Consider the following 24871-nt stretch of genomic DNA (forward strand, 5'->3'; position numbering starts at 1 on the left):
CAGGCAACTGCAATTAGATTACACTTGCAGACTGATGTTTCACAGTCAAAAAAGTTTTTTTTTTAAATTTACACTACTGTTTGTTACACCAGATATGAGTGGTGGCACTGGGCAAGTGGGCCTGGCACACACACTGGCAGGCAGGCAACTGCAATTAGATTACACTAGCAGACTGATGTTTCACAGTCAAAAAAGTTTTTTTTTTAAATTTACACTACTGTTACAACAGATATGAGTGGTGGCACTGGAAAAGTGAGCCTGGCACACACGCTGGCTGGCAGGCAGGCAGGCAATTGCAATTAGATTACACTAGCAGACTGATGTTTCACAGTCAAAAATGTTTTTTTTTTAAATTTACACTAATGTTACACCAGATATGAGTGGTGGCACTGGGCAAGTGGGCACAGTATATGCTGTGAGCCTGGCACACACGCTGGCAGACAGGCAACTGCAATTAGATTACACTAGCAGAGTGGCACTGGGCAAGTGGGCACAGTATACGCTGTGAGCCTGGCACACACGCTGGCAGGCAGGCAGGCAACTGCAATTAGATTACACTAGCAGACTGATGTTTCACAGTCAAAAATGTTTTTTTTTTTTAAATTTACACTAATGTTACACCAGATATGAGTGGTGGCACTGGGCAAGTGGGCACAGTATATGCTGTGAGCCTAGCACACACGCTGGCAGACAGGCAACTGCAATTAGATTACACTAGCAGAGTGGCACTGGGCAAGTGGGCACAGTATACGCTGTGAGCCTGGCACAGACGCTGGCAGGCAGGCAGGCAACTGCAATTAGATTACACTAGCAGACTGATGTTTAACAGTCAAAAAATTTTTTTTTTTAAATTTACACTACTGTTACAACAGATATGAGTGGTGGCATTGTGGGCAAGTGGGCCTGGCACACACGCTGGCAGGCAGGCAATTGCAATTAGATTACACAAGCAGACTGATGTTTTACAGTCAAAAAAGTTTTTTTTTTTTTTAATTTTCCCTAATGTTACACCAGATATGAGTGGTGGCACTGGCAAGTGGGCACAGTATACGCTGTGAGCCTGGCACACACGCTGGCAGGCAGGAAACTGCAATTAGATTATACTAGCAGAGTGGCACTGGGCAAGTGGGCACAGTATACGCTGTGAGCCTGGCACACACGCTGGCAGGCAGGCAGGCAACTGCAATTAGATTACACTAGCAGACATGTTTAACAGTCAAAAAAGTTTTTTTTTTTTTTTTTAATTTACACTACTGTTACAACAGATATGAGTGGTGGCACTGTGGGCAAGTGGGCTTGGCAAACACGCTGGCAGGCAGGCAAATGCAATTAGATTACACAAGCAGACTGATGTTTCACAGTCAAAAAAGTTTTTTTTTTTAATTTACACTAATGTTACACCAGATATGAGTGGTGGCACTGGGCAAGTGGGCACAGTATACGCTGTGAGCCTGGCACACACGCTGGCAGGCAGGCAACTGCAATTAGCTTACACAGGAAAAAAAAAAAAGCAGCGCTAAAAAGGGCTTTTTGGGGTGCTGTGCTTACAGCAGAGATCAGATGTGTCCTTCAGGACTGTAGTAGACACTGAATACACTAGCCTAGCTATCAATTTCCCTATTAAATCAGCAGAAGCTACACTGTCACTCCTCTCACTAAGAAAGCAGCTTCCAAATTAATCTAATATGGCTGCTGTCCAGGAGCTGGGAGGGTCTGGGAGGGAGGGTCTGCTGCTGATTGGCTGGAATGTGTCTGCAGACTGTGAGATACAGGGTCAAAGTTTACTCAATGATGACGAATAGGAGGCGGATCGAACATCGCATATGTTCGCCCGCCATTGCGAACGCAAACAAGCTATGTTCGCCGAGAACTATTCCCCGGCGAACTATTCGGGACAGCACTACTCTGGTGTGACCACAACTCAGAAAATCCATCTGGAGGGAAGAACAACAGGCAGAGGTTACCTTGTCACTTTTAAGAAATATATTAGTATCTGATTACAAGTGGCGTGGTAATGTTAGCTCGGGCACGATATTAAAATATCATGACCTCACTAATTTGTGCATGTATTACAAGTTGAAAGTATTACACACAGCCGAGAGAAATCTAAATTTTTGCTTGTCAAGTTAGTGTGGCTGAAGACCTCATATAAGGCTAAAGGACTAAAGGGCTAAAAATAAATGTGCACCAAACACAACATTAAAAGAATAAAATAAAGTAATGCTCTCATATATACACTAATAATAAATACTCATGTAAATATTAATGAAATATTTTATAAGGGTAAAATGTATATGGTATACAACAAGGTGTTTGAATGGAAAGGGATAAATTGTGTGTATATATATATCATGCCCACAATTAAATATGGTGGGGCTGTTTTTCTACCAGAAGACCTGGACATTTTATTAGTATACATGGCATCATGGACTCTATCAAATATCAAGAGATACTAAATGAACACCTGAATGCCTCTGCCAGAAAGCGTAAAAAGTTCCATGGTCGGATCTTACAGAAGGACAATGATCCAAAACATACATTAAAACAACACAAAGATGATTTACTGACCACCAATTCAAGGTCCTGCCATGGCCATCCAAGTCAACTGACTTGAACCCCATAGAAAACATGTGGGGTGAACTAACGTTGACCTTGAAATTTGAAGGATCTGGAGAAATTCTGGATCGCTTGTCATGTATTATCTGGAGAAGACTCAGAGCAGTTATCTTGACAAAGGGAAGTATTGACTAAAAATGTGATAAGAATTGTGCCACACATATATTTAACAAAGATTTTTTTTTTTTTTTAATAAGACTGTGTTGTGTTTGTAATTGTTTGATATCCACGAGATATCAATTTTATGAACAAAAGATCAAAAGGTTAAACAATAAAGACAAATTTTCAAAGCCTTCTTTGCTCATATTTACCAAGGGTGCCAATATTAGTGGAGGACACTGTATATTGTACCAAAATACCATCAGATATATGTAGAAATATTTATTTATGAATACATAGAACATATTCTGCTATGTGAAGAACATTGTGATGTGAAATATTCATATTTTCATGCCGGGTAAGCGCACATGAGAATGTGCAAATGGGTTTGCGTATAAGAAGTGTGTTAGTTTTATTTTCTCCATTGACTTTTATGGGGGAATACGTTAACGCGCACGTGATATTCGAGGTTTGGCTTATTGCGCTCATTGGGTAAGTGCGCAAGTGAAAACATTTCACTTTTAACTTGAAAGCGCGCAACAAGCTTACTTCTAGCACAGTTAAAGCTTGAGCAGGAGACTTAATTAGCGCTCTACTTGTGATCCGGCCCATAATTAGATAACAGCTGTAAAACAATGCATTTCATACTAAATTTTTGAGAGTGATAATCTGGGCTTTAGTCTTGGGGCTAGAGCCCAGATTGGCTCATGTAAATAAGACAAGGGGTGGGTGGAGTTTGTCTTTTTAGAAACAACTACAGTAAAAGGGATGTTAATTAGCTTTAAAAACGTTGACTTCGTTGATATGTAATTCTATAGCAACACAACAGAAATGTCTTGTAATTATACATGTTTTTTTACCATCCCTTTAATAGCCATAACTTTATATGCAGCCATTAAAGGGACAGTAAACTCAAAATTAAAATTTAATTTTTCAGATAGAACCTGCAATTTTAAACAACTTTCCAGTTTTTTTTTCTAGGATGTAATGTGCTTTGTCCTCTTGGTATCCTTTGTTGAAAAGCATACCTAGGTAGGCTTGTGTTTTAGCAATACACTACTGGGAGCTAGTTGATTATTGGTGGCTGCACATATATCCCTCTTGACGACGACTCTCCTGATGAGTTCAGCTAGCTCCCAGTAGTGCATTGATGCTCTTTAAACAAAGGATACCAGAGAAAAAAGAATAACATTTGATAAAAAATTAAAATGGAATATGGTTTTCAACTGTATGCTCTGTCAGAATATTGAAATAAAAATGTTGCTTCTCTTGTCCCTTTAAAGGGATATTCCAGCCAAAATTGGAAACCACATTGGTGCATTTCAGTAATGAACAGAAGCAATTTTGTAATATACATGCATTAGCAAAAAAGCTTCTAATAAAAGTGATAGCTGTTTCAAAAGTGTATTTAAGTATGCACCGTGCACCAGCATTTGAAACACAGCACTTGCTCGGAGAGCCTAAGGTCCTTGTACCATCTGGAAATGACTCAATTTGTTAATTGCTGACATGATACAGGCCCCACTGATGATCTGAGCAGCTGCATTATTTAAAATGTGGGTGCAGTGACAATATCTAGCTATACTTCACATGCACGTGGAGAGAAAAATATTAACACTTAAACCGTGATAACTTTAACTAGAAGCATTTTTGCCAACACATGTATATTGCAAATATGTTTCTATTCAAAGATGTAATAAATCTATGTGCATTTAAATTTTAACTGGGATGTCCCTTTAAGGCTACAATATTGATCTGCAGTCCCATGTGTTAGGAAATTGGCAAAGTGAAATTGCACTAAATAATTTGCAGTTCCAAACGATTTTCTAAAGTTAAGAACCATTTACATACTGTCAACATGAGTATTTGCAAAGGTATTTTTTAGATGAAAAAAAAAAGATTAGCTTTAGAAAATTGGCAGGCTACTTGCTTTCAGGACTGCACTCTCAGCATGCTTATAAAAGTTGTTCATGTCACATACTGTATATTGGGGATTAATATGTGATCTGAGTGTGATAGAAAATGCACTGTTTGTAGCTTTGAATTAAGTCAGGTACTTTGTCAATATGACATTTACTTGGACCACATTCAGCATGTTTTTTTTCTTATTTACAAGGAGGCTATATTAATATATTTACAATCCTCTTTAATACATTGTGTTGCCTGAAATGCAAGGGTGAAGACGTGGTAGTGTAAGACAGCTTGTCTCCTAAAGTGAAATCAAGCGCCTTGCCCCTTAGCTGGAGTAAATAGCTTAGTGGGTTTTGCAACTTTGTTGAAGAGTTAAGAGAAGGTTTTTACTTACCGTATTGAAGCTCAGGGAGCCAGTTCTTCTGCCTCTTTCTCTTTGAACCCTCTCCTGTGAATTCTTCCCCCCCCCCCCTTGTTTTTCTTTTTTTCAGGCTTGTTGATGGCGGCTCTGAAGGCTTAATGGCTCCCTTAGGGTTCTTGGCCTGTAATATTTGCACTCCCCTGGTTGGTTATTTGCTGTATGGCTTATTACACCGGTGCTTTATAGATTGGAGTTTGCTGTATTTTTTATCTCCTAGCAGCGGGAGATCATGGCACAATTTTCTTAATAGGTGGTCTTTAAGGGTGACAGTCGGTTACTGGGTGGGGTGATGTCCCCAAGTGGTACCAAAGGGGGTTCACTGCCCTGCGAGTCTGCAGACTGAAGATTCCCCAAGAAGTCATCTGAGTTTTTTTTAGGGGGCAGTGCCTTTTTAGGCTCTGACAGGGATTAGACAGTTATTGATCTTTAGCTGTATGGGGTTTTGTTTAGGGTCTTAGTTGCGGCAACCAGTTGAATGACTTAGTGAAAAGTCTTGGTTTTGTTTTGTTGTTTATTAAAATCAATGTAACCATGGCCTTATACCCAGCTCTGTTTTTATTGAGGTATAGTTATGATTATTGTTGGTTTAGTTATGGGTTGTAAGGTCACAAATGGGGGCTTAGCCCTTAAGCTAAAACTTTCATAGCTCTGTCTCAGGAAGATCCAATCCTTTTGCAAGAAGGGCCACATTGATATGGTTTTTGATTTCTTTTAGAGGGTTAATGTTAATATTTTTAAAGTTTTACCATTTAGACAAATGGTGATAGGCGCACGTAATATGCCTCTTTATACCTGTTTCCCTAACCTACAATCATACATGCTATCATCTAATCAAATACACTAAAATATGGTATGACAGCCATTTGCAATCTTTCCTAGACACATATGACCAAATCCTGTAACTCTTCATGTTATGCTTTTAATCTCTGCCAGCTATATTTTGTGTTGTGTTTGATATTTATATATCATATTTCCCTGTTGGACTTTGCACCCAGACCCTGAGACCTATTTATCATATGTCTGTCGGACCTGATCCGACAGTGTGGATCAGGTCCGACAGACATCGCTGAATGCGGAGAGCAATACGCTCTGCGTATTCAGCATTGCACCAGCAGCTCACAAGAGCTGCTGGTGCAACGCCGCCCCCTGCAGACTCGTGGCCAATGGGCCGCCAGCTGGGAGGTGTCAATCAACCTGATCGTACTCGATCGGGTTGAATTGTAACGATTCCTGTCCGCCTCATCAGAGCAGGCGGACAGGGTTATGATGAAGACTCGCCAGAAACACGGGTCCTCAATCTCTGTTCAGAGCTTGATAAATTCGCCTCTTTAACTTTAGCGTTGTAAGTTTTGTCATTGACATGGGAGCACCTACTGAAAGAGCAGTCCACTTCCATGCTTTTTGTATGTTTGTATGTTGTATGTATGTGCTTCTATTTGGGTGTGTGTATGTGTATATATATATATGTTGGACACTCTCTTACACGCACAGCTAAATTAAAAGCAAAATGGAAAAGTTAATTACAGAACTTGGCCAAATGTTGACAGGTCAAGGACCACATATGGGTCTCTTCCTCCCTGGATCCCTAACCTTCACCCACACAATAAAGGCACATAATCCTGGGCCAAATGCTGTAACTAACTCTTCTATTTTGCTTTTAATCTAGCTGTGTGCTTGCAAGAGGGTGCCAGAATTTCTGTGTTTTGTTCATTTTGTTTTATAATTTTCCCTATAGGCTTTGCACCAATGCTTGTCTGGGGTTAACTGCTTTTGTTATTGAAAGCTATGCAGCTGTCTGTGAATGCTTGTGAGCATCCAGAGCTGTGAGTTTTGCAGGGTCATAGGATGTGTACCCAGTCTGGTTTGAGAGCATGTTAATGTGTATATTGTGTATATTGTCATGAAGCAGAGTAATGATTTTGTATCTTTTAAATTTGAATCTGAAAATGTAAACTAAATGCCAGTATAAAAAATAACTTTAAATCCTGATCAGTCAGCTGAAATATTGGAAGTTATGTCCCTTTTAAAGATTGATACATAATTATTATATCAATCAGTCAGCCACATGACAAGACTGACCTTAATAGATGCGACAATTGACTGCATTCTAAAGAATCTCAATACAATGAAGACAGATATGTGAGACAAATTAACTTGCTTGAAAGATGTATAGAAGCGGTGTTTGCTGAAAGAATCTGAAAATGGTTATAGGTTCTTTATACTGTAATGCCGAAGAATATAAAGATACAGAAATAAATACTAACTCATCAAAACTATTTAAAGGGACAGTTTAGTCAAAAATAAACTTTTGTGATCCAGATAGGACATGGAATTTTAAATAACATTCTAATTTACTTTTATCATGAAATCTGCTTTGTTCTCTTGGTATTCTTTGTTGAAAGCTAAACCTAGGTAGGTTCATGTGCTAATTTCTAAGCCCTTGAAGAATGAGAAGCTGAGTACAGATTGGTGTTTACTCATAAATCAATCTGACACTTCTCATTCACTGAACTAAGATTGGACTTGCTTTGGTAAATAACATGTTTCATAGTCTCTTATAAGAAAGGAGCTTACACATGAATAGCAATGTGGTTTGTAGCTCCTGGAGTTTGAATCTTCTTAAAATAATTCACACAGAGCATACATTAAAAAAAAAAAAAAACAGTTTACTTCTTTTTAAAATTTGTTCTTGAAGTATGCTTTCTTAAAGAGCATACTTAGGTAGCTACTGTGCACGTACAGCATCTGGAGCACGAAAGGGCAGGAAGTACTGCAGCCAACTAGTGCTCTTTCAAATGTATAACATTCTTGCAAAACTGCTGCCATAGTAATATCAAGTTACACGCTAGTTAGCGCGGTCCAGCAACTGATCATCGCGGTCCGTGTTATTAGAGTGCCACTTTTAATCTGGCCCACTTTGCACTAAGTAATAAATGTTGTATTATTCTATCTAAACTGGAAACCACAGGAGATTTACAGATACTAGTTCACCAAATACATAAATTATGCTATTATTCTGAAAGTCTAATAAAAAGTTCAGGTGATTCAATTGCCATAATATGCAAACAAAATTATCCATAATACCAAAAAAGACCTCATGTTTGATTCCTATAGTCAGACAACCATGCCAAGCCAAATTGTCCATTGGACAGGAAGCAGTAAATATTTAAAAAGGACAGTCCTGGTAAAATCAGTGCAGTTGGCAAGTATGGAATTGCACAAGGCAAGGGTCTACACTCATTCATTTTACATAATTCTGTGTATGACAAGTTTACAATATGTTTTGTGAAATATGCTTCATAAATACCACATGACATATTTTTTTCATTCTTGAACTGGTAGCACTAGGGCAGAATACTGGTATTATGGGGTGTAGTAGGGGGCTACTAAAGGGCATGGTGTTTATCTTTATAGATAGGGTAAAGGTCAGGTCATTGGTTTCATAAAGAGAAGGGAAAGCTCACAAAATGGCACAATTCTAAAATTTTGGAGGACTGAGAACTCTTAGATTATTTATGTTTGTATGAAAAAATATTGAAACTAAAACATTCCTTACCATGCTAACCTCACATTTCACCAAATGGAATGTTACCTCCTACTTAACTCAGCATTGGTGCCTCTTATTCTGTTGTTCTTGAACCTCTGAACCTGGTATTACTTAAAAAGAGAATATGTTGCATCTAAAGGAGGGTAGTTTATAGGGAAATCAAACCCCTCTTTCTTCTGGGTAAAAAAAATAGTTTTGTCTCGCATTCCCTAGAGAAGCTGAAAAGCACATTCTATATACTAGATTTATCTGGGCTGAACCAGCTATTTAATTTAATCATTTTAAAAACCTAGGTTACAGATTTAGTTTTTTAAGCTTCTATGGAGTGTGGGACAAGCACACATTATTACTCAAAAGCAAGAAGTGTTCCTTTTAAGATATTTAAGTTTTTTTTTTTTTTTTAACAAATGGGCATGTAACTTTTATGCTATGCTTCTGTATAAGGAATCTCAACTTAAGGCAGGCCTTGACTAAGTATAGGGCATACAGGGCATTTGTCTAGTGGGCGGAGGCTGTGTCCTGTTGCTTTAGACCCACCCAGTCTCCAGCATTATTATTAGTCATGATGCCGGGACAACCCTGCCTTTTCTCGCACTGCATTTCAGTGTCTATGAGCCAGGTCACTGACGATTCCACCCTTTTCAGGTGCCTGTTATTTTAAATAACTATGGCCTAGATTTAGAGTTCGGCGGTAGCCGTCAAAACCAGCGTTAGAGGCTCCTAACGCTGGTTTTGGGCGCCCGCTGGTATTTGGAGTCAGTGATTAAAGGGTCTAACGCTCACTTTACAGCCGCGACTTTTCCATACCGCAGATCCCCCTACGCCATTTGCGTAGCCTATCTTTTCAATGGGATCTTTCTAACGCTGGTATTTAGAGTCGTTTCTGCAGTGAGCGTTAGAGCTCTAACGACAAGATTCCAGCCGCCTGAAAAAAGCAGGAGTTAAGAGCTTTCTGGCTAACGCCGGTTCATAAAGCTCTTAACTACTGTACCCTAAACTACACTAACACCCATAAACTACCTATGTACCCCTAAACCGAGGTCCCCCCACATCGCCGCCACTCGATTAAAATTTTTAACCCCTAATCTGCCGACCGCCACCTACGTTATACTTATGTACCCCTAATCTGCTGCCCCTAACCCCGCCGACCCCTATATTATATTTATTAACCCCTAACTTGCCCCACACAACGTCGCCGCAAGCTACTTAAAATAATTAACCCCTAATCTTCCGACCGCAAATCGCCGCCACCTACGTTATCCCTATGTACCCCTAATCTTCTGCCCCTAACATCGCCGACCCCTATGTTATATTTATTAACCCCTAATCTGCCCCCCACAACGTCGCCGACACCTACCTTCAATTATTAACCCCTAATCTGCCGACCGGACCTGAGCGCTACTATAATAAAGTTATTAACCCCTAATCCGCCTCACTAACCCTATCATAAATAGTATTAACCCCTAATCTGCCCTCCCTAACATCGCCGACACCTACCTTCAATTATTAACCCCTAATCTGCCGACCGGAGCTCACCGCTATTCTAATAAATGTATTAACCCCTAAAGCTAAGTCTAACCCTAACACTAACACCCCCATAAGTTAAATATAATTTTTATCTAACGAAATAAATTAACTCTTATTAAATAAATGATTCCTATTTAAAGCTAAATACTTACCTGTAAAATAAATCCTAATATAGCTACAATATAAATTACATTTATATTATAGCTATTTTAGGATTAATATTTATTTTACAGGTAACTTTGTATTTATTTTAACCAGGTACAATAGCTATTAAATAGTTAAGAACTATTTAATAGTTACCTAGTTAAAATAATTACAAATTTACCTGTAAAATAAATCCTAACCTAAGTTATAATTAAACCTAACACTACCCTATCAATAAAATAATTAAATAAACTACCTACAATTACCTACAATTAACCTAACACTACACTATCAATAAATTAATTAAACACAATTGCTACAAATAAATACAATTAAATAAACTATCTAAAGTACAAAAAATAAAAAAGAACTAAGTTACAGAAAATAAAAAAATATTTACAAACATAAGAAAAATATTACAACAATTTTAAACTAATTACACCTACTCTAAGCCCCCTAATAAAATAACAAAGACCCCCAAAATAAAAAATTCCCTACCCTATTCTAAAATACAAAAATTACAAGCTCTTTTACCTTACCAGCCCTGAACAGGGCCCTTTGCGGGGCATGCCCCAAGAATTTCAGCTCTTTTGCCTGTAAAAAAAAACATACAATACCCCCCCCCAACATTACAACCCACCACCCACATACCCCTAATCTAACCCAAACCCCCCTTAAATAAACCTAACACTAAGCCCCTGATGATCTTCCTACCTTGTCTTCACCATGCCAGGTTCACCGATCCGTCCTGGCTCCAAGATCTTCATCCAACCCAAGCGGGGGTTGGCGATCCATAATCCGGTGCTCCAAAGTCTTCCTCCTATCCGGCAAGAAGAGGACATCCGGACCGGCAAACATCTTCTCCAAGCGGCATCTTCTATGTTCTTCCATCCGATGACGACCGGCTCCATCTTGAAGACCTCCAGCGCGGATCCATCCTCTTCTTCCGACGACTAGACGACGAATGACGGTTCCTTTAAGGGACGTCATCCAAGATGGCGTCCCTCGAATTCCGATTGGCTGATAGGATTCTATCAGCCAATCGGAATTAAGGTAGGAATTTTCTGATTGGCTGATGGAATCAGCCAATCAGAATCAAGTTCAATCCGATTGGCTGATCCAATCAGCCAATCAGATTGAGCTCGCATTCTATTGGCTGTTCCGATCAGCCAATAGAATGCGAGCTCAATCTGATTGGCTGATTGGATCAGCCAATCGGATTGAACTTGATTCTGATTGGCTGATTCCATCAGCCAATCAGAAAATTCCTACCTTAATTCCGATTGGCTGATAGAATCCTATCAGCCAATCGGAATTCGAGGGACGCCATCTTGGATGACGTCCCTTAAAGGAACCGTCATTCGTCGTCTAGTCGTCGGAAGAAGAGGATGGATCCGCGCTGGAGGTCTTCAAGATGGAGCCGGTCGTCATCGGATGGAAGAACATAGAAGATGCCGCTTGGAGAAGATGTTTGCCGGTCCGGATGTCCTCTTCTTGCCGGATAGGAGGAAGACTTTGGAGCACCGGATTATGGATCGCCAACCCCCGCTTGGGTTGGATGAAGATCTTGGAGCCAGGACGGATCGGTGAACCTGGCATGGTGAAGACAAGGTAGGAAGATCATCAGGGGCTTAGTGTTAGGTTTATTTAAGGGGGGTTTGGGTTAGATTAGGGGTATGTGGGTGGTGGGTTGTAATGTTGGGGGGGGGGGTATTGTATGTTTTTTTTTACAGGCAAAAGAGCTGAAATTCTTGGGGCATGCCCCGCAAAGGGCCCTGTTCAGGGCTGGTAAGGTAAAAGAGCTTGTAATTTTTGTATTTTAGAATAGGGTAGGGAATTTTTTATTTTGGGGGTCTTTGTTATTTTATTAGGGGGCTTAGAGTAGGTGTAATTAGTTTAAAATTGTTGTAATATTTTTCTTATGTTTGTAAATATTTTTTTATTTTCTGTAACTTAGTTCTTTTTTATTTTTTGTACTTTAGATAGTTTATTTAATTGTATTTATTTGTAGCAATTGTGTTTAATTAATTTATTGATAGTGTAGTGTTAGGTTAATTGTAGGTAATTGTAGGTAGTTTATTTAATTATTTTATTGATAGGGTAGTGTTAGGTTTAATTATAACTTAGGTTAGGATTTATTTTACAGGTAAATTTGTAATTATTTTAACTAGGTAACTATTAAATAGTTCTTAACTATTTAATAGCTATTGTACCTGGTTAAAATAAATACAAAGTTACCTGTAAAATAAATATTAATCCTAAAATAGCTATAATATAAATGTAATTTATATTGTAGCTATATTAGGATTTATTTTACAGGTAAGTATTTAGCTTTAAATAGGAATCATTTATTTAATAAGAGTTAATTTATTTCGTTAGATAAAAATTATATTTAACTTATGGGGGTGTTAGTGTTAGGGTTAGACTTAGCTTTAGGGGTTAATACATTTATTAGAATAGCGGTGAGCTCCGGTCGGCAGATTAGGGGTTAATAATTGAAGGTAGGTGTCGGCGATGTTAGGGAGGGCAGATTAGGGGTTAATACTATTTATGATAGGGTTAGTGAGGCGGATTAGGGGTTAATAACTTTATTATAGTATCGCTCAGGTCCGCTCGGCAGATTAGGGGTTAATAAGTGTAGGTAGGTGTCGGCGACGTTGTGGGGGGCAGATTAGGGGTTAATAAATATAACATAGGGGTCGGCGATGTTAGGGCAGCAGATTAGGGGTACATAGGGATAACGTAGGTGGCGGCGGTTTACGGAGCGGCAGATTAGGGGTTAAAAGTGTAATGCAGGGGTCAGCGATAGCGGGGGCGGCAGATTAGGGGTTAATAAGTGTAAGGCTAGGGGTGTTTAGACTCGGGGTACATGTTAGAGTGTTAGGTGCAGACGTAGGAAGTGTTTCCCCATAGGAAACAATGGGGCTGCGTTAGGAGCTGAACGCTGCTTTTTTGCAGGTGTTAGGTTTTTTTTCAGCTCAAACAGCCCCATTGTTTCCTATGGGAGAATCGTGCACGAGCACGTTTTTGAGGCCGGCCGCGTCCGTAAGCAACTCTGGTATCGAGAGTTGTATTTGCGGTAAAAATGCTCTACGCTCCTTTTTTGGAGCCTAACGCAGCATTTGTTTGAACTCTCGATACCAGAGTTAAATTTATGGTGCGGCCAGAAAAAAACCCGCGGAGCGTTAACAGCCCTTTTACCGCCAAACTCCAAATCTAGCCGTATATGGCTTCCCAGGCTGATGAGCAATAAGCAGTTATTCTTTTTTTAAATGTAAATTTCAATAGCTTCTGTTTTTTATTACATTTATCTTTTTTACTATTTAATTACAACCAATTTATAATAAATGTAAGAAATACAGTGCCGGAAGAATGTTACAAACTTTAATAAATGTTTTGTAAATCAAACTAGTACAATATACGTTTTAGTGTATGGTTAGGAGGGGAGGGGGGGGGGCATTCCCTAAAATTCCTGAGCCTAGTTTTAGTCACAGTCTGGCCTTGATTTAGGGATGAGGTATGCACAAACCTACACTTCCTATAAATTTCCAAATTAAAATATTTTACTTGTTTTGTAACTTGTTTAAACTTCTCTAGTGTGAGAGAATTGATTTGAGTATAACGTTCTTTCCACACTAGACTGTAAGCTCTTCAGGACAGGAAACCTGAATCCCCTTTGTTCCCTTCATGTTAAACTGCTACCACTTGTGTTTGCAGTTGTGGAACTGCAAAGTGTCATGTATATGGGCAGCACTATATAAATAAGAATCCATAAATACATACCGAGTATTTCATCCAAGTCACAGCTAGAAGCTTGCTCTGTTTAGAAACAATAAATAAACCTTTGGAATCTCATTTGCTGTTTGCAAGAGATAAAGCCTCAAGCTGCATATAAATTAAAATTACTTTTTACTGTAACAAAATCAATTCCTGAAATGCATAGGACTAACTAATTAACATCTGCAATTGTATTGTAACCATATAAATATGTGTTCCATTAAAATGCTATTTTACTTTAAGCACAGTTTTGTATTTATCCCTCAAAAGCTGAAAGTTCACTTCCAGGTTTCTGTATGTTTTTTTCAATTACAAATACATTTACTATTTACTATTTATTGTAGCCATATTATTTTGATCTACTTTGTTAATATATGAAGCACAATGTTTCCAGTTTTACAGTACATTTGTGGGGGGTTTTCAGTCTGCTATTTTATAGACATATTAGTATGTGCTACAAAATAAAAAGTTTGGGGAGTTAAAGGGATATGATACCCAAATGTTGTAGCACTTGAAAGTGATGCTGCAAAGCTGCAAAAAGCCGAATAGATAATATCACCTGAATCTCTCTATGTAAAAAGGGAATATATTTTACCTCACATTTTGCTCAACAGCCACACATCATTGTAAAGGGACTTTAAGCAGCGAATCAGAATGCTAGTCCCAGGACTTGCAAGAGAGCTTGCATTTGGCATGTGCAGCACAGCCATGCTATTTCTTTCCTCAGTGTAAGAAAGTTTGCTATGCAATCTCATAAGGTCACAGTAAAGCAAAGTGTCAATTCTGCACTGATGAAGCTGACTGACTTGTGTTTTATCTCCCAACATGCAGCTGACAATAGCAGAAAGATAACTGTTCAGGGTACACTTACTATTGTGAGCTGTAGAAAGTTTGAGGTAAAATATCTTTTACATAGAAAACATAAGAAAACAACTTTAAAGGGAGATGTTGAGAAAGGTTGGAACAGAAATTGCATGGTGAACAGTAACCAATTTATAGTTGTAGCCGTTTAATCTCCCTTTAAAGGGACAGTCTAGTCAAAATTAAACTTTGATGATTCAGATAGGCCATGCAATTTTTTTTTAAATTTATATTTATCATCAAATTTGACCTGTTCTCTTGGTATTCTTTGTAGAAACCTTAATCTAGATAGGCTCATATGTTCAGGTATTATTTTATTTGCAGTTTTTTACAGTTATTATCATTATTATTATTGGTTATTTGTGGAGCGCCAACAGATTCTGCAGCGCTAAAAACCTAGGTGGTATACAAGGTAACATTTATAGGGATCAAATGGGTAGAGGGCCCTGCCAAGAGTCACACTGTTGTAGTAAGCTCTTATAAAGGGGATCTGCAAACAGTTGGGCACTTAGGCTTACATGCTAAGGGGGTTCAAGGGGATAGTAAAGGAGGAGATGAACTGGGATTAGGAAAGGTTAGTGTAGGTTGTATGCATCCCTGAACAGTAGGTGGCTACCTTCAAGGGCTTAGATATTAGCATATGATCCTACCTAGGTTTAGCCTTCAACAAAAAATACCAAGAAAACAAAGCAAATTTGATGATTTACCTATGTGGCTTCTGGCTTAGCTTCTACTGATTGCAAATAGCCAGAAATGGAGTAGTTAAATTGGGGGCCCTATCACAACCATTTTCTTGGGTCCCAGTGAGGTCTTGTTACATCCCTGGTGTCATGCATTGGGTATGATGTGGGAATACAGCCATTGGTCAGAAAAGTCGTTGTGTGGCTTTTCACAGATCTAGGTTTGGGTTTGTTATTTTTTTTCTTGACTAGTGATTATGCGTCTTAGTTTAAGGACTTCAACCATTCTTAAAGGAACAGTCTAGTCAAAATTAAACGTTCATAATTCAGATAGGCCATGCAGTTTTAAACAACTTTCCAATTTACTTTTATCATCAAATTTGCTTTGTTCCCTTGGTGGTATTTTTGAAAAGCTAAACCTAGGTAGGCTCAAACTGATTTCTAAACCGTTGAAAACCGCCTCTTAGCTCAGAGCATTTTGAACGTTTTTCACAGTTAGACACTACTAGTTCATGTGTGTCATATATAGATAACATTGTGCTCACTCCCGTTTTGTTATTTAGGAGTCTGCACTGATTGGCTAAACTGCATGTCTGTCAAAAGCACTGAGATAAGGGGGCAGTCTGCAGAGGCTTAGATACAAGGTAATCACAGAGGTAAAACTTGTATTAGTATAATTTTGTTAGTTATGCAAAACTGGGGAATGGGTAATAAAGGGATTATCTATCTTTTTAAACAATAAAAATGTTGGTGTAGACTATCCCTTTAAAACAGTTTTTTTCCTTTACCTATGAGGTTGTACCCGATAAATCCCTTTTTCTTCTTTTTCTTGAGATTAAATTCTTATATGGATCCATATAAAAAACAAGGCTCATCTCTTAGAAGAAATAAAATATTTATACAATGTCAATATTGGCCTTATAATATGGGGCACAAGACTCAGTATAAAATGTTTAAGGCCTCAGTATTGAAATTAACTTCCACACCTAAATACGGTGATGAATATGGGAGTATAATTTGTTAAAGGAAATTTTACACATTGCATATGGCATTTGCTTAAAGGGACACTGAACCCATTTTTTTTTTTCTTTCGTGATTCAGAAAGAGCATGCAATTTTAAGCAACTTTCTAATTTACTCCTATTATCAATTTTTCTTCGTTCTCTTGCTATCTTTATTTGAAAAAGAAGACACCTAAGCTTTTTTTTGGATCAGAACTCTGGACAGCACTTTTTTATTGGTGGTGGATGAATTTCAAATTAAGATACCAAAAGAATAAAGAAAATTTGATAATAGGAGTAAATTAAAACGTTGCTTAAAATTGCCTGCTCTATCTGAATCATGAAAGAAAAAATTTGGGTTCATTGTCCCTTTAAAATTGGTTACTAGTTCCCCCTTAAAGGGACACTGAACCCAATTTTTTTCTTTTGTGATTCAGATAGAGCATGCAATTTAAAGCAACTTTCTAATTTACTCCTATTACCAATTTTTATTCATTCTCTTGCTATCTTTATTTGGAAAAGAAGGCATCTATGCTATTTTTTTAGTTCAGTACCCTGGACAGCTCTTGTTTATTGGTAGGTGAATTTATCCACCAATCAGCAAGAACAACCCAGGTTGTTCATCAAAAATGGGCAGGCATCTAAACTTACATTCTTGCATTTCAAATAAAGATTCCAAGAGAATGAAGAAAATGTTATAATAGGAGTAAATTAGAAAGTTGCTTAAAATTGCATGCTCTATCTGAATCACAAAAGAAAACATTTGGGTACAGTGTCCGAAGACCAAGCCAGTTTTTAAACCCTGCACTGCAGTGATTGCTTGATCAGTGCAAGAGCTGCCACAGCCGAATATATAATATGAACACATACTCAAGTGGCTTTCGAGGGGTGAACTATAAAACAATACAAATAGATAGTGATGTCGCGAACCTAAAAATTTAACCGCGCAAACCGCCATTGACTTCAATAGGCAGGTGAACTTTAAAACCTACAAGGACTCTTTCTGGCCACAATAGTGATGGAAAAGTTGTTTCAAGGGTACTAACACCTGGACTGTGGCATGCTGGAGGGGGATCCATGGCAAAACTCCCATGGAAAATTACATAGTTTATGAAGAGTCTGCTTTTAACCCATAAAGGGCCTAAATCAACTAACATTCCCAAATTGTTTGCAATAACGTGCTTTAAAACATCAGTTATGATCTCGTATCTATCAGGTAGTGTAAGGGTTACGGCCGCATCACAGTGACAGAGCAAACTCCAAGTGTTACGCACCGCAATCAACCGCAAACAGTCCACTTGCACAACCACGACATAGATAGATTTGATAGATAGATACATAGATTACATAACTGAATCAATGCAATATACATATGATCGATACACTGTACATAGCTCAATAGATGCAATATACATTCGATAGATACGAATTACATTGATCAATAGATGCAATATACATTTGATAGATACGAATGTTATCGAATCAAAGATGCAATATACATTTTATAGATACGAATGACATCACCCAAAATATGTAATATACATTTTATAGATACGAATTACATCGATCAATAGATGCAATCTACATTTGATCGATACGTTTGATAGTTCGATCGATTTGATATATAAATAAATCGATTTGAAATATATATAATTTCCCTGACAGAGTATAACAATAAGACATGTGGTCTGTGACCCGTGGTGTGTTAAGTAGTAATATTCTTAACATTTTACTACAACCTGTTACTCCCCCTATCAGATGAGGTCTATATGGCCTTCATTTGTGGAACCGGGAGATGGAAGAAGATGATTGTTCTGTCCTCCTACTTCAAATTTGTCAGAAACACAAGTGGCTGTCTCAAAACATCCCGGACAGAAGATAGATCGATAGATAGGATAGATATACATAGATTGATAGCTAGATAGAATCGATAGAAGATAAATAGATAGATTTGTTAGATATATAATTACCCTGATAAAGTCTAATAATTAAACATGCGGTCTTGGACCCAACTAGGTTGTGTTAAGTAGTACTATTCTTTGCACTTTCAGCCCTGTAACTCCCCCTATTGGTGGAGGTCTATATGGCGGTTATGATTACCCTGACAAAGTATAACAACAAGACATGCAGTCTGGGACCCATGGTAATTTTGTTGTGTTAAGTAAAACTTTTCTTATCACTTGAATCCCTCTTATCCCCCCTTTTGTTGGAGCTCTATATGGCTATATGGATTCAGAACAACTATTACCAAAATTTTTTATTTTAAATTATTAAGAATACTGTGACAACAAATATGATTGGTGTAAATATTTTGAAAGTAGGCCTGGCACACAGGCTGGCAGGCAGGAGAAAAGTGCAATTCAATGGCACGAGCAAACTGAGGATTAAGATCAACAATCAAATTTTTTTTAATTTTAATTAGTAACTATACTGTGACAACAATTATGATTGGTGTGAATAGTTGGCAAGACGGCCTGGCACAAAAGGCTGGCAGGCAGGAGGTAAATGCAATTCAAGGACACTAGGAGACTGAATACTGACAGTCAAAACAGTGATGATTGACAATTTTTTGCAATACTGTTAAAAGAAATATGATTGCTGGAAATAAGCACACAGGCTGCAAGGCAGGAGGAAAGTGCAATTCAATGGCACGAGCAAACTGAGGATTCAGAACAACAATTACCAAAAAATTTAATTTTTAATTATTAAGAATACTGTGACAACAAATATGATTGGTGTAAATATTTTGAAAGTAGGCCTGGCACACAGGCTTGGAAGGCAGTAGAAAAGTGCAATTCAATGGCACAAACAAACTGAGGATTAAGATCAACAATCAAAATTTTTTTAATTTTAATTAGTAACAATACTGTGACAACAATTATGATTGGTGTAAATAGTTGGCAAGACGGCCTGGCACACAGGCTGGCAGGCAGGAGGTAAATGCAATTCAATGGCACTAGGAGACTGAATATTTGCAGTCCAAAAAATTTTTATTTTTATTTTTTTATATACTGTTACAAGAATTATGATTGGTTCCACTAATTGTCTAGTTGGGCCTGGAAAACACGCTGGCAGGCAGGAGGAAAGTGCAATTCAAACTGATGAATCACAAGCGATCAATTTGGAATTTTAAAGATTAACAATACTTTTACAACAACTAGGATTGGTGGCACTAACTGGCTAGTTTGTGCCTGGCACACAGGCTGCCAGGCAGGAGAAAACTGCAATTCAATGGCACTAGTAGACTGAATATTTGCAGTCCAAAAAATTATGAATTTTAATTTTTTTTGATACTGTTACAAGAATTATGATTGGTGCCACTAATTGGCTAGTTGGGCCTGGCACACAGGCTGGCAGATATGAGTCATGGATGGTAGGTAGGGCAGCAATTTAACACAGTATGCTGTGTAAGTGACAAAAACACAGGCCTGATAGAAAATTAAGTTAGATTACACTAGCAAAATATTTTAACATTGTAGATTTTAATATTAAAATTATGTTAAGAAGTGCAATGCACATATGAGTGGTCGCACTGGCTGGCTGCTACGTAGGGCAGCAATTAACAACAGTATGCTGTGTAAGTCAGATAGACAGTTAGACACAGGCCTGATAGAAAATAAAATTAGATTACACTAGCATAATGATTTAAAGACTTTTTTTGGGGGAACTTAAAGAAAAAGGTTAAGCACATACATATGAGTCGTGGCTGATAGCCTTGGAAGGGCAGCTATTAAAAACAGTAGGCTCTGTAAGTCCGATACACACACGCCTGATAGAAAATACTATTAGATTACACTAGAAAAATGATTTAAATTATTTTTTTTGGGGGGGGATTAAAAAAAAGTTAAACACATATGAGTCGTGGCTCATAGACTAGGGAGGGCAGCAAGTAAACACAGTAGGCTCTGTATGTCAGCAAATCACACAGGCCTGATAGAAAATTATATTAGATTACATTATCAAACAAATTTAAACTTTTTATATATTTAAATTAAGGTGAAGAAGATATGAGTGGTGGCTGCCTGGTACAGACCAATTAACCAAAAGACCGAAAAAAAATTAGGTATATTAATGCTGAGTGAGCCTGACAGACACAGGCCTGATAGAAAATGTAATTAGATTACACTAGAAAAATGATTTAAATAAAAAAACTTAAATTTAAAATAATGTTATAAATGGATATTAACACTGGTGGCTGGCACAGAGCAATGAACCAGAGTATATGCTGTGTGACACAGGCCTGATAGAAAATGAAAAAAAAAATTACACTAGCAAAATAATTAAAATTTTTGGTTAGTTAAATTTAAACTAATGTTGTTAGGGAGATATCAGTGGTGGCAGTAATCACAGCATATGCTGTGAGCCTTAAACACACAGGCTGAAAGCCAGGCAAATGCTAATAAAAAAAATAAAAAAAAAAAACAAAAAAAAAACGCACGAAATATAGCCCTAAAAAGGGCTTTTTGGGGTGCTGTCCTTGCAGCAGAGATGAGTGGAGTCCTTCTGGACTGTAGTGGACACTAAATACACTAGCCTAGCTATGTTTTACCTATTAATGTCAGGAGCAAAAACACAACACGTCTTCTCATTAAGAAAGCAAGGTCATTATGAGTCTAAAATGGCGGATTCCGAGTAGCTGGGAGGGTCTGTGAGGGAGTGTCTGATGTTGATTGGCTCTAATGTGTCAGACGGCTGTGACATACAGGGTCAAAGTTTCCTCAATGATGACACATAGGGGCGGATCGAACATCGTCATGTGTTCGCCCGCAGACGCGAACGCGAACAAGCTATGTTATTATAAATCACACTGAATATATTTAGCCACAGTGTGATCATTTAAAGGGACAGTATAGTCAAAATTAAACGTTCATGATTCAGATAGAGCATGCAATTTTAATCAACTTTTCAATTTCTTTTTTTTTTATCAAATTTGCTTTGTTCTCTTTGTTTTCTTTATTGAAATCTAAATCTAGGTAGGCTCATATGCTAATTTCTCGACCCTTGAAGGCCACCTCTTATCTTAGTGCATTTTGATAGTTTTTCATAACTAGACAGTGCTATTTCACATGTGCCATATAGATAACATTGTGCTCAATCCCATGGAGTTATTTATGAGTAGTGATGTCGCAAACCTAAAATTTTCCAGTCGCGAATGGCGAACGTGAACTTCCGAGACTGTTTGCGAACGGGCGACCCGGGCGAACCACCATAGACTTCAATAGGCAGGCGAACTTTAAAACCCACAGGGACTCTTTCTGGCCACAATAGTGATGGAAAAGTTGTTTCAAGGGGACTAACACCTGGACTGTGGCATGCCGGAGGGGGATCCATGGCAAAACTCCCATGGAAAATTACATAGTTGATGCAGAGTCTGGTTTTAAGCCTTAAAGGGCATAAATCACCTAACATTCATAAATAGTTTGGAATAACGTGCTTTAAAACATCAGGTATGATGTTGTATCGATCAGGTAGTGAAAGGGTTACGCCCGCTTCACAGTGACAGACCAAACTCCCCGTTTAAAGGGACAGTCTACACCAGAATTTTTATTGTTTTAAAAGATTGATAATCCCTTTATTACCCATTTCCCAGTTTTGCATAACTAACACATTTATAATAATATACTTTTAACCTCTGTGATTATCTTGTATCTAAGCCTCTGCAAACTGCCCCTTTTTTCAGTTCTTTTGACAGACTTGCAGTCTAGCCAATCAGTGCCTGCTCCCAGATAACTTCTCGTGCACGAGCACAGTGTTATCTATATGAAATACGTGAACTAACACCCTCTAGTGGTGAAAAACTTTTAAAATGCAATCTGAAAGAGGTGGGCTTCAAGGTCTAAGGAATTAGCATACGAACCTCCTAGGTTAAGCTTTCAGCTAAGAATACCAAGAGAACAAAGCAAAATTGGTGATAAAAGTAAATTGCAAAATTATTTAAAATTACATGCTCTATATGAATCATGAAAGTTTATTTTGGCCTAGACTGTCCCTTTAACGCACCGCAAACAACAGCAAACAGTCCATTTGCACAACCGCAAACTCCCCATTTGCACAAGGTTGGATGCCAAGCTAGCCATGTCCCGTTCCTTGTCCTCACTGATGTCATTGAAGGTCTCTTCCTCCACCCAGCCACGTACAACACCAAGGGTCCCAGAAAGGTGACAACAAGCCCCCTGGGACGCCTGCTGTGTTTGGTCTTCCACCTCCTCAAAGCCACCTTCATCCTCTGACTCCTCTTCTTCAGACTCCTCTCTCTGCATTGCCTCTCTCTTCATTATTATAAGGTGTGTTAAGTAGTACTAGTCCTATCAGTTTAATCCCTGTTACGTCCCCTATCAGGGGACGTGTATATGGCATCGATTTTAGGAACCGGGAGATGGAAAAAGATGCTTGGTCGGTCCTCCTACTTCAAATTTGGGGCACTGCGCATGCAATCTAATGTGCCACCAGATAGGAGTGGTGTGTTAAGTAGTACTATTCTTATCAGTTTAATCCCTGTTACATCCCCTATCAGGGGACGTGTATATGGCATCGATTTTAGGAACCGGGAGATAGAAAAAGATGCTTGGTCGGTCCTCCTACTTCAAATTTGGGGCACTGCGCGTGCAATCTAATGTGCCACCAGATAGGAGTGGTGTGTTAAGTAGTACTATTCTTATCAGTTTAATCCCTGTTACGTCCCCTATCAGGGGACGTGTATATGGCATCGATTTTAGGAACCGGGAGATGGAAAAATATGCTTGGTCGGTCCTCCTACTTCAAATTTGGGGCACTGCACGTGCAATATAATGTGCCACCAGATAGGAGTGGTGTGTTAAGTAGTTCTATTCTTATCAGTTTAATCCCTGTTACGTCCCCCATCAGGGGACGTGTATATGGCATCGATTTTAGGAACCGGGAGATGGAAAAAGATGCTTGGTCGGTCCTCCTACTTCAAATTTGTGGCACTGCGCGTGCAATCTAATGTGCCACCAGATAGGAGTAGTGTTTTAAGTAGTACTATTCTTATCAGTTTAATATGGCATCGATTTTAGGAACCGGGAGATGGAAAAAGATGCACTCATTTCTTCCAACTGATGTGTAAATAACTCCTCTGACAGATCAAGTGAAGCGTCTGTGGTGCTAGTGTTGGTGGTGGTGGCAGGCGGGCGAGTGGTAACTTGAGAGGTGCCCGAAGCTAAGCTGGAGGAGGATGGTGCATCAAGGTTCCGAGCGGAAGCTGTAGAAGATTGGGTGTCCTGTGTTAGCCAGTCAACTATGTCCTCAGAACGAGTTTGGGGTACGTGGCCTCTGAACACTGGGCATTATTCTAGGACCAAAGGGAATCACAGCACCACAAATACAATGGCCCCTGTGGAGTGACTTGCCTCTGCCTGTCATTTTTTTTTCAATTAGTGGTACTATGCGTGCAAGCTACTGTGACAACAGATTTGAGTGGCACTGTGCACTGGCAGAAGTTGGCAGAGTAGACGCTGTAGGCCTGACACACACGCTTGCAGACAATTAACTGCTATTTAATCTATTACAGTCAAAAAATTTTTTTTTTTTTTTTTAAATGTACACTACTGTTACACCAGATATGAGTTGCACTGGTGTGACACTGTGCCCTGGCAGGCACTGAAACACAAACGTGTGAAGGAAACTGACTGTTATTATTTCACAGTCAAAAAAGTGTTGTTTTTTTTAAATGTACACTACTGTTACACCAGATATGAGTTGCACTGGGGTGACACTGTGCCCTGGCAGGCAGGCACTGAAATGCACACGTGTGAAGGAAACTGACTTCTATTATTTCACAGTCAAAAAAGTGTTGTTGTTTTTTTAAATGTACACTACTGTTACACCAGATATGAGTTGCACTGGGGTGACACTGTGCCCTGGCAGGCAGGCACTGAAATGCACACGTGTGAAGGAAACTGACTGCTATTATTTAACACAGTCAAAAAAGTGTTGGTTTTTTTTAAATGTACACTACTGTTACACCAGATATGAGTTGCACTGGGGTGACACTGTGCCCTGGCAGGCAGGCACTGAAATGCACACGTGTGAAGGAAACTGACTGCTATTATTTCACAGTCAAAAAAGTGTTGTTGTTTTTTTAAATGTACACTACTGTTACACCAGATATGAGTTGCACTGGGGTGACACTGTGCCCTGGCAGGCAGGCACTGAAACGCCCACGTGTGAAGGAAACTGACTGCTATTATTTAACACAGTCAAAAAAGTGTTGTTTTTTTTTAAATGTACACTACTGTTACACCAGATATGAGTTGCACTGGGGTGACACT

The sequence above is a fragment of the Bombina bombina genome, chromosome 10, assembly GCF_027579735.1.
Source record: "Bombina bombina isolate aBomBom1 chromosome 10, aBomBom1.pri, whole genome shotgun sequence".
Lineage (NCBI taxonomy): Eukaryota > Metazoa > Chordata > Amphibia > Anura > Bombinatoridae > Bombina > Bombina bombina.